At 44.8% G+C, this 12,741-nt stretch overlaps 2 pseudogenes; both read right to left on the bottom strand.

Annotated features, from left to right (window-relative positions):
* Positions 1-5,195: 5,195 nt before the first annotated feature.
* Positions 5,196-5,334, bottom strand: LOC125526123 (annotated as a pseudogene).
* Positions 5,335-10,552: 5,218 nt separating this feature from the next.
* LOC125518118 lies at positions 10,553-11,757 on the bottom strand (annotated as a pseudogene).
* Positions 11,758-12,741: the final 984 nt, after the last annotated feature.

Here is a 12,741-nt window from a genome sequence, read left to right as displayed (position 1 = left end):
AACGATGATTCAGGCAAGGGAAGCCAGCCCAAAGATTAGTGGCGGGTTCACCAGCCATCGAGTCAGCTATTTGGACCAAATAATCCTTCAAGTGGAGTCACTGGCTTGGGGAACTGAAGAAAGGCTCTGCTCTCATCTCTGTTCAACATCTCACCTACCCTCTTCACCAAATTATATACCCCAAAACCAGAATGCTGAGATAAAATCAATCGAAGAACATTAATTTTAGAACGAGGCAAAACTTTTGCCAATGGTTTCAAAAAAATAAATTCACGGAAGCAGCACTGGTTCCTTGGCAAATAGTTTGAAACAACCGTGACCTGTCCAAGAGATTGTGATGTGAAGGGAGTCGATATATGGACTTGCCCGAAGTAATTCCAATTCGAGTGAATCAGTCGCTGGCAGGCTCAATTCCTCTGAACATGCAAGTAGGAGGAAACAAATTTTCCTTGATCCTCGTGCCAAGATAATACATGCGCCTTTTCTTCCAAGCGCTCTTCATAGTACAAGATAAATAATATAATACTAGCAAAAGACATAGCAACCTGAACTTTCCTGATTGATGACGTAAATTGGCTATGATCCAATTGATTTTCTCTGTCCACATGCTAAGTGGAAATAGTATGTACCCTTCTTAAGTTTGACAACTTCCAACCGAGCAACTTCTTCCTCGGTTTGCCCGTTCAGGCCCAAGCCATCGATCCACGTTTGCAGCTTACCATGTGAAGCTGCGTGTTTCGCTGCAGATTCCGTGATCCCGACGAATTCTTCAGAAGCATGTGGGATTCCGCAGAGTTCGTAGTTGAGTAGATCCACGCAGCGCACTGCATCGCCCAGGTAGTGCACAGCGGGTGAATCGGCAGAGTCGATCGTGGTAACTCATCGAGAAGCATCAGGGGGCAGATCGATGTGATAGTTTGTAGCGGACTTAATTAGATCGGCAACAGAGTACACAACGGATCAGAACCACGACGATGCGTTAGTTGCACAACGGATTAGATTCCCAACGCATGCGGCCGAACCTTCCTCTGTAAAATTGCGGTTAAGCGTATGCCTAGCAGGGACGCGTTGCGCGTTTATATAGCCATAGGTTAGGGTTACAAGATTCGGTAGTTAGGTTGTGGATTGATCCCCAAGTCATCTATACAGGGATAAGGATCGATCACAACAACCTAACTAACCAGGATTACAACACGCACGCCAGACTCTATCCTTACTGTATATACGGTTTATACATGCACCGTATATACGTATAGATATTCTAACACTCCCCCTCAATCATAACTTTACTAAGTTGAGATTGCCTTTAAAGTCTTCCAACTTGCGCCATGATAAGGCTTTGGTAAAATCATCGGCAACTTGATCATTGGTGGGAATGAAACGAATATCAAGTAATCTCTTGGCTACTCTTTCACGCACGAAGTGATAGTCAACCTCAATGTGTTTTGCTCTTGCATGGAACACAGGATTTGCTGAAAGATATGTGGCTCCAATATTGTCACACCATAATCGAGCAACTGGAGAGGAATTCATGCCAAGTTCATTAAGTACTGCTTGAACCCATATCAATTCAGCTGTGGCATTGGCCAAGGCTTTATATTCAGCTTCTGTGCTGGATCTTGAGACAGTAGCTTGCTTGCGTGCACTCCAAGAAATTAGGTTGGGTCCAAAGAAAACAGCAAACCAGCCAGTTGATCTCCTGTCATCTGGACAGCCTGCCCAATCCGCATCAGAAAAGGCACTTACCAGTGTTGAGGTTGACTTTGTAAACTTCAGTCCAGTACTCATAGTACCTCTGAGATATCTAAGAATCCTTTTAACTGCAGTCCAGTGTTGAAGTGTAGGAGAGTGCAGGAACCGGCATACTTTATTCACAGGAAAAGATATGTCAGGTCTTGTCAGTGTCAAATATTGCAATGCACCTACTACACTTCTATAATTCGTAGAATCTTCGGTTCCCAATGGTTCACCATTTTCCTTTGAGAGTGTTTCCGAAGTTGAGAGAGGCATGTTTGCAACCTTACAATTCATCATACCTGCTCGCTTTAGCACTTCTGCTACATATTTTTCTTGAGTCAAGAGTATACCATTATCAACCTTCTTCACTTCTATTCCCAAGAAGTAGTGCAGGTCACCAAGATCCTTCAAGGCAAAATCCTTCTTGAGATCTTCAAGCAATGCCAAAGTTGCTTCCTGTGAAGAGCTAGCCACAATAATGTCATCAACATAGCCTAGCATGAAAATAGTGATTCTTTCCTTTTTATAGAAGAAAAGTGAAGTGTCAGCTTTTGAAGGTTTGAAACCAAGTCTTTGTAGTTTCTGACTCAACCTGGAGTACCATGCTCTAGGTGCCTGTTTCAAACCATACAAAGCCTTATCAAGTTTACACACATAATTATGTTTTCCTTCGACTTCATATCCAGGAGGTTGCCTCATGTATACTTTCTCCTCCAGAACGCCATGAAGAAACGCATTCTGCACATCCAATTGACGAAGACTCCAATTGTTTGACACTGCAATAGATAGAACAAGTCTGACAGTAGTTGCCTTCACAACTGGACTAAAGGTGTCCTCATAATCTATGCCATATCTTTGTTTAAATCCTTTAGCAACTAGTCTAGCCTTGTATCTGTCTATTTCTCCACTAGCTTTTCTTTTAATTCTATAAACCCATTTGCAGTCAATGATATTTCTACCTCTAGCAGGAGGAACTAAGTGCCAAGTTTTATTTCTAATAAGAGCATTATATTCTTCATCCATAGCATTTTTCCAATTTTTACTTTCAAGAGCATCATGCAGGTTGTTCGGTTCGCCAGAAACTGCAAGTCCAGCAAACTTACCCTTGTCATACCTGACCGTACCATCTGTACGTATTTTTGGTTTTGCAATACTGTGTTGAGATCTTGTGCGCCGTGGTACAGTAGAAACTGCTGTATTTGTGCGTTGTACAGAAGATCCCGGAGAGGACGCTGCAGCCACACCGGATCCCGCAGCAGACGCGCCAGGCGCGCTGGATCCAAGAAGGATGCTGTCGGGAGCAGCTGCAGCCGAGGCAGGTGCAGGCGCGCCTGATCCAACGCAGATTCTCTGCGCCTCGGTTTCAGCCTGTGGCGACCGTTGGGCCACCTGGTTCTCCTCCATTGGCCCGCTGGTATGTGGAGAGGGCCGCGCCATCTGGCGGCTTGGGGAGGCCACCATACCACCGCTGGGCTCTCCTGTGGCTGAGTGCGCTGGCCCGCTGCCATCTGTGGGCCCTGACGCGGTTGCGCGATTGGGCGACGCGCTGTCGCCTCCAGGAGCGGTGCCGCTGACCTCGTTATCTGGTGCGGCAGAGGACAGATCGTCATCGGGATTTCCGCCGCCAGCTCCTGAATCATTTTCGTGTTCTGAGCCTGTCTCTTGCTGCATAAAATCATGGCCAACAACAGGATTTCCACCAAAATTTATTGCAGGATTTAATGCATGAAAATCAACCGATGGATCAGCCATACATTCGCCCCCATGATCAGAAGTAGTATTTTCAGAAAGAAGGAGAACTTCAGATCTGAGTAGGGCTCCGGCATTTGGATTTAAGGAGGCAAAAGGGAACACTGTTTCATCAAAAACAACGTCCCGAGAGATATAAACTCGTCCAGCAGCAACGTCAAGGCACTTGAACCCTTTATAAAGATTACTATATCCAAGAAACACACACTGTTTGGATCGAAATTCAAGTTTCCTAGCATTATAAGGTCGAAGATTCGGCCAACAGGCACAACCAAAAGTACGGAGAGCATGGTAGTTTGGTTGTTCATGAAACAATCTTTCTAGAGGAGTTTCAAGGTTGATGACTTTGCTAGGAGTTCGATTGATGAGATATGTGGCAGCTATGAACGCTTCATCCCAGAATTTCAAGGGCATTGAAGCATGAGCCAAAAGTGAAAGGCCAACGTCAACAATGTGACGATGCTTTCTCTCGGCAGACCCATTTTGTTGATGGGCGTGAGGGCATGAAACATGGTGTGTGATGCCTATTTGACGAAAAAAGGAATTTAATCGTTCATATTCACCACCCCAGTCCGTATGCATGGTGATGATTTTACGATCAAACAGTCTTTCAACAAGTGCTTGATATTCATAAAACACTTTAAAGACTTCGGACTTATGCTTAAGAATATAAATCCAGGTAAACTTGCTGAAATCGTCAATAAAGCTCACATAATAGTTTTTTTTATTAATGGAATCACGGGCAGGCCCCCATACATCAGAAAATACTAGCTCTAAAGGAGCATTCGAAACACTATTGGAATTTGGATAGGGGAGTTGATGGCTCTTGCCCATTTGGCAAGCATCACACACTCCCTCTTTATTCAACCCACAACTTGAAAACGGAATTTTATTCTTCCTAAGGACATGCTGAACGATTGTTGACGCCGGATGACCTAATCGATTGTGCCACCTTGATGGAGAAATCCTGGTGACACCAAAAGCTTGCCTGCCCGCACTCAAAGGAGCTGATGATGATGAGAGGGGATAAAGGCCACCCCTACATCTGCCGTGAAGAAGAGTTTTCTTCGTTTCCTTGTCCTTAATAAAAAAGAAATATGGATGAGTTTCAAGAAAAGTTTGATTGTCACGAGATAAGCGGTGAGCAGATATCAAGTTTTTGGTGGCGTGTGGTACATGCAAGACGTTTTTGAGATGAAGATTGCGAGTAGGAGTACGAATATAGGCTTGACCAATATGGCTGATTTTCATACCTGCACCGTTTGGCATGTTCACTTGGTCATGGCCGGTGTACTTCTCCCTCATCGTCAGCTTGTCCAGTTCGCCGGTGATGTGTTCTGTAGCTCCAGTGTCGACGTACCAGTTGGTGTCGACGCCATATGAAGAGGAGTTGGTGACCGCGCTCGCAGATTTGTCCTTGGTGAAGGCGATGTCGAAACGACGATAGCACTCCATGGCGGTGTGGTTGGGCTTGGAGCAAATCTGGCAGAAGACTTCTGGGAGGTCGTTGTGGCCTCCTCCATTGCCACGGCCACCGCGGCCTTGGCCACGGCCACCACCGCCGTTGCCCCGGCCGCCTCCATTGCGGCCTCCTCCGTTGCGGCCACCGCCACAGCCGCCGCCACGACCAGGTCCGCCACGGCCGCAAGTAGCAGCATTGGCAGAGGAGTGGGAGGACGAGTTGCCGCCCTCGAACATGGCGAGTCTGTTTTCGAAGCTGATAAGTTGGGAATAGAGCTCGCTGACCTTGATGGGATTGGTTCTGGCACAGATCGAGGAGACAAACGACATGTAGTTGTAGTCAAGCCCCGCGAGGATGTAGGAGACCATGTCGTCGTCGCCGAGAGGTTTCCCGGCTGAGGCCATCTCATCACCGAGCGCCTTCATGCGCCCGATATATTCTGCAACTGTGGATTTGCCCTTCTTGGTCATGGACAAGGCAAGCCTTGTGTTCACGACTTGTGCTTGAGTTTGGGAGATGAACATCTCCCTGATCGCAGTCCATGCTGCTGCTGCCGAGGTACAGTGCGCGACTTGAACCATCACAGGAGGTGAGATGGAACTAAAAAGAAAGCTCAAAACCTGGGAGTCCTGGGCCTTGGCGATCTCATATGCTGGGTTCGGCACATCGGTGGGCTTGCCGTCCTTATCGGCAAGCTTGGGTGCTGGCTCCTGCCGATCTGGGTCGAGGTAGGAGATGAGCTACGCGCCGCGAATGGCCGCTAGAGCTTGCGCACGCCATACAAGGAAGTTGGAGCGGTGAAGCCTATCAGCGATCGGGATGAGCGTGCTTGTGGTGGCGGCGGCAGAGCTCGAGGAAGACATGCTTGCGAGGATGTGCTTTAGGGGAGGTAGGCTCTGAATACCATGTAAAATTGCGGTTAAGCGTATGCCTAGCAGGGACGCGTTGCGTGTTTATATAGCCATAGGTTAGGGTTACAAGATTCGGTAGTTAGGTCGTGGATTGATCCCCAAGTCATCTATACAGGGATAAGGATCGATCACAACAACCTAACTAACCAGGATTACAACACGCACGCCAAACTCTATCCCTACTGTATATACGGTTTATACATGCACCGTATATACGTACAGATATTCTAACATCCTCATGATGCCAATGTTAGAAAATTTAGGGTTTGTGGTCTACCCTCTATTTGAGTGAAGTGCATCATAGGTCTTCGAACTATTTCAGAGGTGTCACGTAGGTCCTCGAACTATGAAAATAGTCATCCAGGTCCTCAAAGTGCAATACGCGTGTCATTCTGGTCCTCAAACTATTTCAAAGGAGTCATGTAGGTCCTTGAACTACTTCAGAGGTGTCACATATATACACACTTATTACTCTTCAAGAATTTCTGAGGACCTAGATGACACTTTTCATAGTTTAAGGACCTACGTGACACCTTCAAAATAGTTCAAGGACCTAGGATGCACTTCACTCCTCTATTTCTTTGCGCTTATCCGCGGTGCCGCTCACAATTCACATAGCCGAGACTAGGGGATAAGTGCTATTGTGAGCTCGAGCTCACAGGCACCCTTTGCTACACTACAAACGAAACAAATATTTTAAAAGTTCAAAAAAAATCTGAATTTTTCTGGCAACAAACATTGATATCTTTTTCACATGCGTGCAAATTTCATGACAAAATGACATTCATGCAGGTCTCAGAAAAAAAAATTGATGCTCCAAAATGCTTCCAAAACAGTTTTTTTGGAGCATGATTTTGTTTTTTTGCCGAGATCTCCACAAATGTCATTTCATAACAAAAATTGGCACGCAGGTAGAAAAAACATCAAAGTTTCTTGACAAAACAATTCAGATTTTTTTATTTTGTTTACTTTTTTTTGGATTTTACTGTTCATCCGAGATCACTGGTGCTCGGGATCACATGCTCCATGGACCTTCTTATACTATGTTTCCAAAGAGTCCACCTCTTATACGGATAAAATTCCTAGTCTTTTCAACTAGTTTTTCAGGATAGGGTCCAGATCAAATTAGCAACCACGATCATATTTATCTGTTAACGGATTCTACCCGTTATGTCCCCGGAGCATGCGCTTGTGAGCAACGTGGCATAATAGAGTGTAAATTCCTCTAATTATGTAGACCAACATTAGGGTTGTAATCTAACTATACACGGGTGGTCTTTCCAATATAAATAATATATTGTATTCCACTGATAATCTAACTCCTTCTGATTATCACTGTACCCGGGTGGTCTTTCCAATATAAATAGTATATTATATTTCACTGATAATTGACCAGCTTCCTTAAGCATACAACTTAATTACATTCCAACAGGTGATAATTCCATGATAATCATGTAAAGTAATTCCATGCATAAATACATGTATAATTCTATAACGAGGTATTCCGAATATTAGTAATTCCTAGTAATTTGAATATAGTTATAGGACACATAATACCAACAATGTTGTTTTACAGGGTCTACCAATATTGATATGATATATTTGCAAAGTTGATGATACCCAAGGCAACTCTAGCATGAACTTACACCGCAGCACCATTTACATGCTGCCTGCATTCCCGCACTAAATATACTCCCTCCGTTCCTAAATATAAGTCTTTTTATACATTCCAATATAGACTACATACAAAGCAAAATAAGTGAATTTACACTGTAAACTATGTCTGTAGCCCATATTGAAATCAACAGAAAGACTTATATTTAAGAAAGGAGGGAGTATGTGCTAACTTGCCAAAATATCTGAGAGTCTGCTGCTGACTCGAAACAGTATTTTTTTTTTCAGGGAACAAAAGATTTCCTCAAGGCAGCTGGGTGGTACCTGCAGAAAGCTTCCACTGAGTATTTCTGCCTTGTAAAGGGAATGTTCTTACTCACCACATCTATTTATTTCTGGCTTTAGGCCATATTTAAACTGAACCCACCCGTGGTCGAGAGATCAGAGTTATGCGGACAAATCAAGAAAGTAATTCTGGTCAAAATATTACCACCCTTTCTCCCCTCTCCTTGTAATTAATTCTAAATAAACGGCTTCACTTAGATCTACTCTGTGTTATACACCCTCCGTTTCTTTTTAGTCCGCATATAAGGTTTGGTCAAAGTCAAGCTTTGTAAAGTTTGACTAATTTTATATTAGAAAATATAAACATTCACAATATGAAATCAATATATCAGATGCACCATGAGACGTATTTTCATACTATATAGTTTTAGTATTGTAGATGTTTATATATTTTTATATAAATTTGGTCAAACTTTGTGTAGTTTGACTTTGACCAAATCTTATATGCAGAGTAAAAAGAAATGGAGGGAGTACATTCTTGCACTGGACTGCAGATAATTCATCTGATGTGACATGTCAATTCTTGGTACTCCCTCCGTTCCCAAATATTTGTCCTTCTAGCCATCTCAAATGGACTACAACATACGGATGTATGTAGACATGTTTTAAAGTGTAGATTCATTCATTTTGCTCTGTATGTAGTCACTTGTTGAAATCTCTAGAAAGACAATTATTTAGGAACGGAGGGAGTACAAGGGAACTCCAGAAATTCCGAAAGGAGCTTCTGCTACAAGGAGGTGCCTCCGCCAAATGGAACACTGTCAGTCCCAGAAGCAGAGCAACCCAGCGCCGAAATAGAGCAGCCAACGGGCAATGAATCAAGCAAGGATGGCTCAGGCAAGGGAAGCCAGCCCAAAGATTACTGGCGGGCCCACCAGCCATTGAGTCAGCTATTTGGACCAAAAAATCCTTCAAGTTGAGTCACTGGCTTGGGGAACTGAAGAAAGGCTCTGCTCTCATCTCTGTTCTACATCTCAATTCTCACCTACCCTCCGTCCACCAAATTGTACCCCAAAACCAGAATGCTGGGATAAGATCAATCAAAGAACATTAATTTTAGAATGAGGCAAAGCTTTGGCCAACGGTTTCAAAAAAAATTATGTTTACGTACAGGTGGGTCAAGCATACAGTGAAGTATGTGCACAAAATTCAGAAGAAGATGCAGTGAAGTAGTTCAAGCATGTAGGCAACACTGATGGTGGTGGTGGAAGTAGCAGCAGCAGGTGGAGGCTAATGCCATTTCACAACCCGCTCCAATCAGTGATATACATGCATGATGTACAAATATATATTGGTGTACATGACCATGAATTGCTCAACTGAATGACACATCTAGCTAAAAATAAAACCATTCGACATGCAATGAACAAGGGTACTACGCATTCAGGAAAACTCATTATTAATGCACAGTAGCAAACTGAATCAATCTAACCCATCGGCTAATGATTAGTACTACTTAATTACATGCAGTGTTTGGCAGAATAATTAGAGGACACGGAGAAAGGAAGGTAACCAAATGCTGTTATTTGTTACTTGTATGCATGTACGGATGTACCTTCACAAGAGAGGAACAGCTTCAGAACAGAAACTTGGATTGGAATCTCTGGAATAGTCCGATCTGCTTCTGCCACACTGCTACTAAATTCCTGAGAGTATCTGGTCCCGAAGATGTAAGTGCGCTTTTGGCAGTTTGGGGTATGAACCCCAACAATTTTCCTTCTCTCTAAATAAGGATTGGACGAACGTCACCCGTTGTCTTCATCATGTCTGCAGGACCCTTTACTTCAGGCTACTTTTTTGCCTCTTTAATTACCAAACCATGAAGCAGTGGCAACATGATGATTTGTTTTCATCGTTGTTTGTGCAGATATCAGAAAGATATTGACATTATGATTTTCATTTTTAATAGAATTTTGGTGTCTGACAATGTACACAGCAACTTTTCTTCCTTGCCAGGTACAGTTTCGATTCGTACAGCCACAAGGAACATCAATACTACATTACCAGGGCTTCAATATATGGCTGCTAAGAGCACATAACGCTAAGCGTCTAAACCAATAGACAAGCCCATATGTTATTGTCACTACATTTCTAACATAGTCATTGCAATGTCCTGGCATCTGCCAAAATCCTATTTTTCATATGTGAAACACAAGCGTATATGATGCCTTTGGTTTATCACTTCAAATAACAAAAAAGGACAAAACAAACACACTCCCAGCAGGAAAATGTTTCATCAAAGCTTGCAATGTTATTTTATTTTGCTGACATTGATGCAATTTCTCCGTGATTTAAAAGATCCAAGGCTCTAACGAATTCATTAGTTACAGCAGAAATACATAAAAAGAACCTACTCAAAGGTCGACTAGACAACACACCAATAACCAGTATGACTGAACCTTCTAGTAAACTACCCAGGTCGACACTCTGCACTAAGATTATGGATAATCATAATAACTGACTGTTATGGATAAGAAGGATGATTACAGTATAATTAAGCCCAGTGCAACAAATACATGTCAAAGAACAACAGCCAGCCAGTGCTAGGTAAACAAGAACAAGAGTAACAATGTCCTTTGAAAATGACATTATGCTTAATCTATAGGTTGACCAGGCATTTGCTCTAAACTGCAAATCAATCAAGCTAATTCAAGCAAATTCCAAAGTACATAGACAAGTACTTCAGCCGACAGAGGAGCCAATTCTTCCACAAGGGTGGTTTGAAGGTAAGAAACTACTGCCCATCTGCATCTGCTAATGGCTCTGAGAACAGAGGAACATAGGATAGAAATCGTTTTGTGCTCTTCTCAAGATTAAGGATACAACCAACTTTCTGATGTCGCATATCGTATGCAGCCAAGGTAGCACCTCCATATGAAACCAAGAAAATGGTGTCGCAATCTGGATGAATCTCAACCACCTTGTACTTCATCCTAGTCATGCTCAGAAGCCTATCCATGCTGGCAGTATGCTTCAGGACGAATTCTTTACTATCACAATCCTTGAGGCACCAGAGTGTTATCTGAGGAACTGGGATTTCATTGTTAGCTACAGCATAGTGTAAGCATCCCTGCGACAATCCAATCGTACAAAATCTCGAGCAGTACGGCACACGGGTAGTCTTCCACTCTTTCCCCTCCACGTCCACCCCCACCAACACATACTCGTTGCCGGTGTTGATGTGCTGCAGCTCGCCAATCACATACATGATACCGCCGACAAAGACACATTTACTCCTGAAGTACAGCGGCACTTTTTCAACCATCCCACTATCCCCGCGACTCCAGGCTCCAGTCCGCGATGAGTAGATGCTCACTCCTGTCATATAATTTGCCACATAGTCCTCCTCAAAATGAACAACGTGGAAATGCGACGAGACTCTCGGATCAAAAGCCAGAGCTGCAGTATGGCTATATCTGATTGCCGGCGCCGAAGGCTTAAGGGGCAGCTCGAGCCACTTACCAGTGGCGGGATTGCACACCACAAAACGGCAATCATCCTCTGCCCAATCCCAAGGGGCCGCCTTCTTGGTGCAGCCGCGGTAGAGAACGTGACCATTGCAAGTGTCCACCTGGGCCATGTCCTTGTACTTGTTAAGCTGCAGGTAAGGAGGGAAAGGTCGAACGGAGCTGCGCCGCTGGAGACGCTGGCGAAGTGGTGGCGATACCCGCTGCCATTGAAGGACGTGTAGAGGAAGCCGGCAAGGGTCTGGGGCATCTTCTTGCGGTTGGCTGGGTCGGCGATGAGGTCGCGCCAGGGCAGGGAGACACACTTGAAGCGGTGGAGGGATCTAGCAGGGAGGCGGGAGAGGATCTCGAGGATGAGGTCGTCGGTGAACAGCGCGGCCGCCTCCGCCGTCGCCCCCGGATGGCTGCACCTGTACAGCCCCGACTTGGTCTTCTTCTCGAGACTCCTCTCCTTCTCCGTCTCCGCCTCCATGGAGCAGAATTTGGAGGGAGTAGGCAGGGGAGACCGGGACAGGGATCTGCAAAAGGAGGGAGGAAATCATCGACCATATAGTCGGTGGTTGCGATCTTCGCCGTGGTGAGTCAGGAAAGGTACCTTAGTTTAGGGCGGCTACGGGGGACGCTATACATTTATTTTTATTTTTCGAGACTTGTATTGGATATATAGAGTCGTCTGATCTCGTGATCTAATCATACTTGTCCGTTGGATCCATGTAGGACCACGCCCAATAACCGCGAATTGGGTCAGATGTCTTATATTCTGAGGCGTCTGGTTGATTGGGCTGGCCTCCGGTTAATTGAGCCATTGTACACACATGAACCCATATACCCGTTGTCCTCCTCCTTCATTACTCCACGCTGCTATCTCTACCAGCACCTCTTTGTTAGGTTTAATCTTGATTCATGTATCTGCATATTAAGTTTGCTTTTGTTATGCATGTTGGATAGGTTAGAGAGTAGCTAGTCCGGTGAAGCTTCAGGGGAGGCGTGGGGAGAAGGCGAGATGCTAAGACATCGTGCGATACGGCGACGATAGCGAGATGCCGATTGCAGCGTGAGGCTGCAATGCTGCGCGAGGCAGCGTGGCCATGTGACACGGCAAGTGTGACGAAGGCTGGAGCGTGGCGCTCTACGTGCATGTTGAGTTGGCCTAGTCCTTTGGCCGTTAAGAAGAGGTTGAGCAAGGGCCGGACATAGGCGTGCATGTAGTAGCGATTAGGCTGCATGAGTTTGTTAGCCGAGAGTAGGGATGTAGTTAGTAGAAAGCATGCATGTAGTGGCATGAGTGGTGGAGCAGTTTGTTGATGTGCATGCGTGAGTTGGTTAGTGGCCGAGTGTGCCGGCCAAGTTAGTGCGTGAGTGTATAGTGGATTAGTGCGACCGGGTGTGGCGGCTGGCTTGGCAAGTCAGGCAACCCCTGGTGTATATAAGTGTTGCATTGAGTTAATGAGAAAGG

This window comes from Triticum urartu, chromosome 7, assembly GCF_003073215.2.
Source record: "Triticum urartu cultivar G1812 chromosome 7, Tu2.1, whole genome shotgun sequence".
NCBI lineage: Eukaryota > Viridiplantae > Streptophyta > Magnoliopsida > Poales > Poaceae > Triticum > Triticum urartu.
The sequence above is the reverse complement of the archived record's forward strand: the minus strand, read 5'-3'. Positions and strand labels throughout refer to the sequence as shown.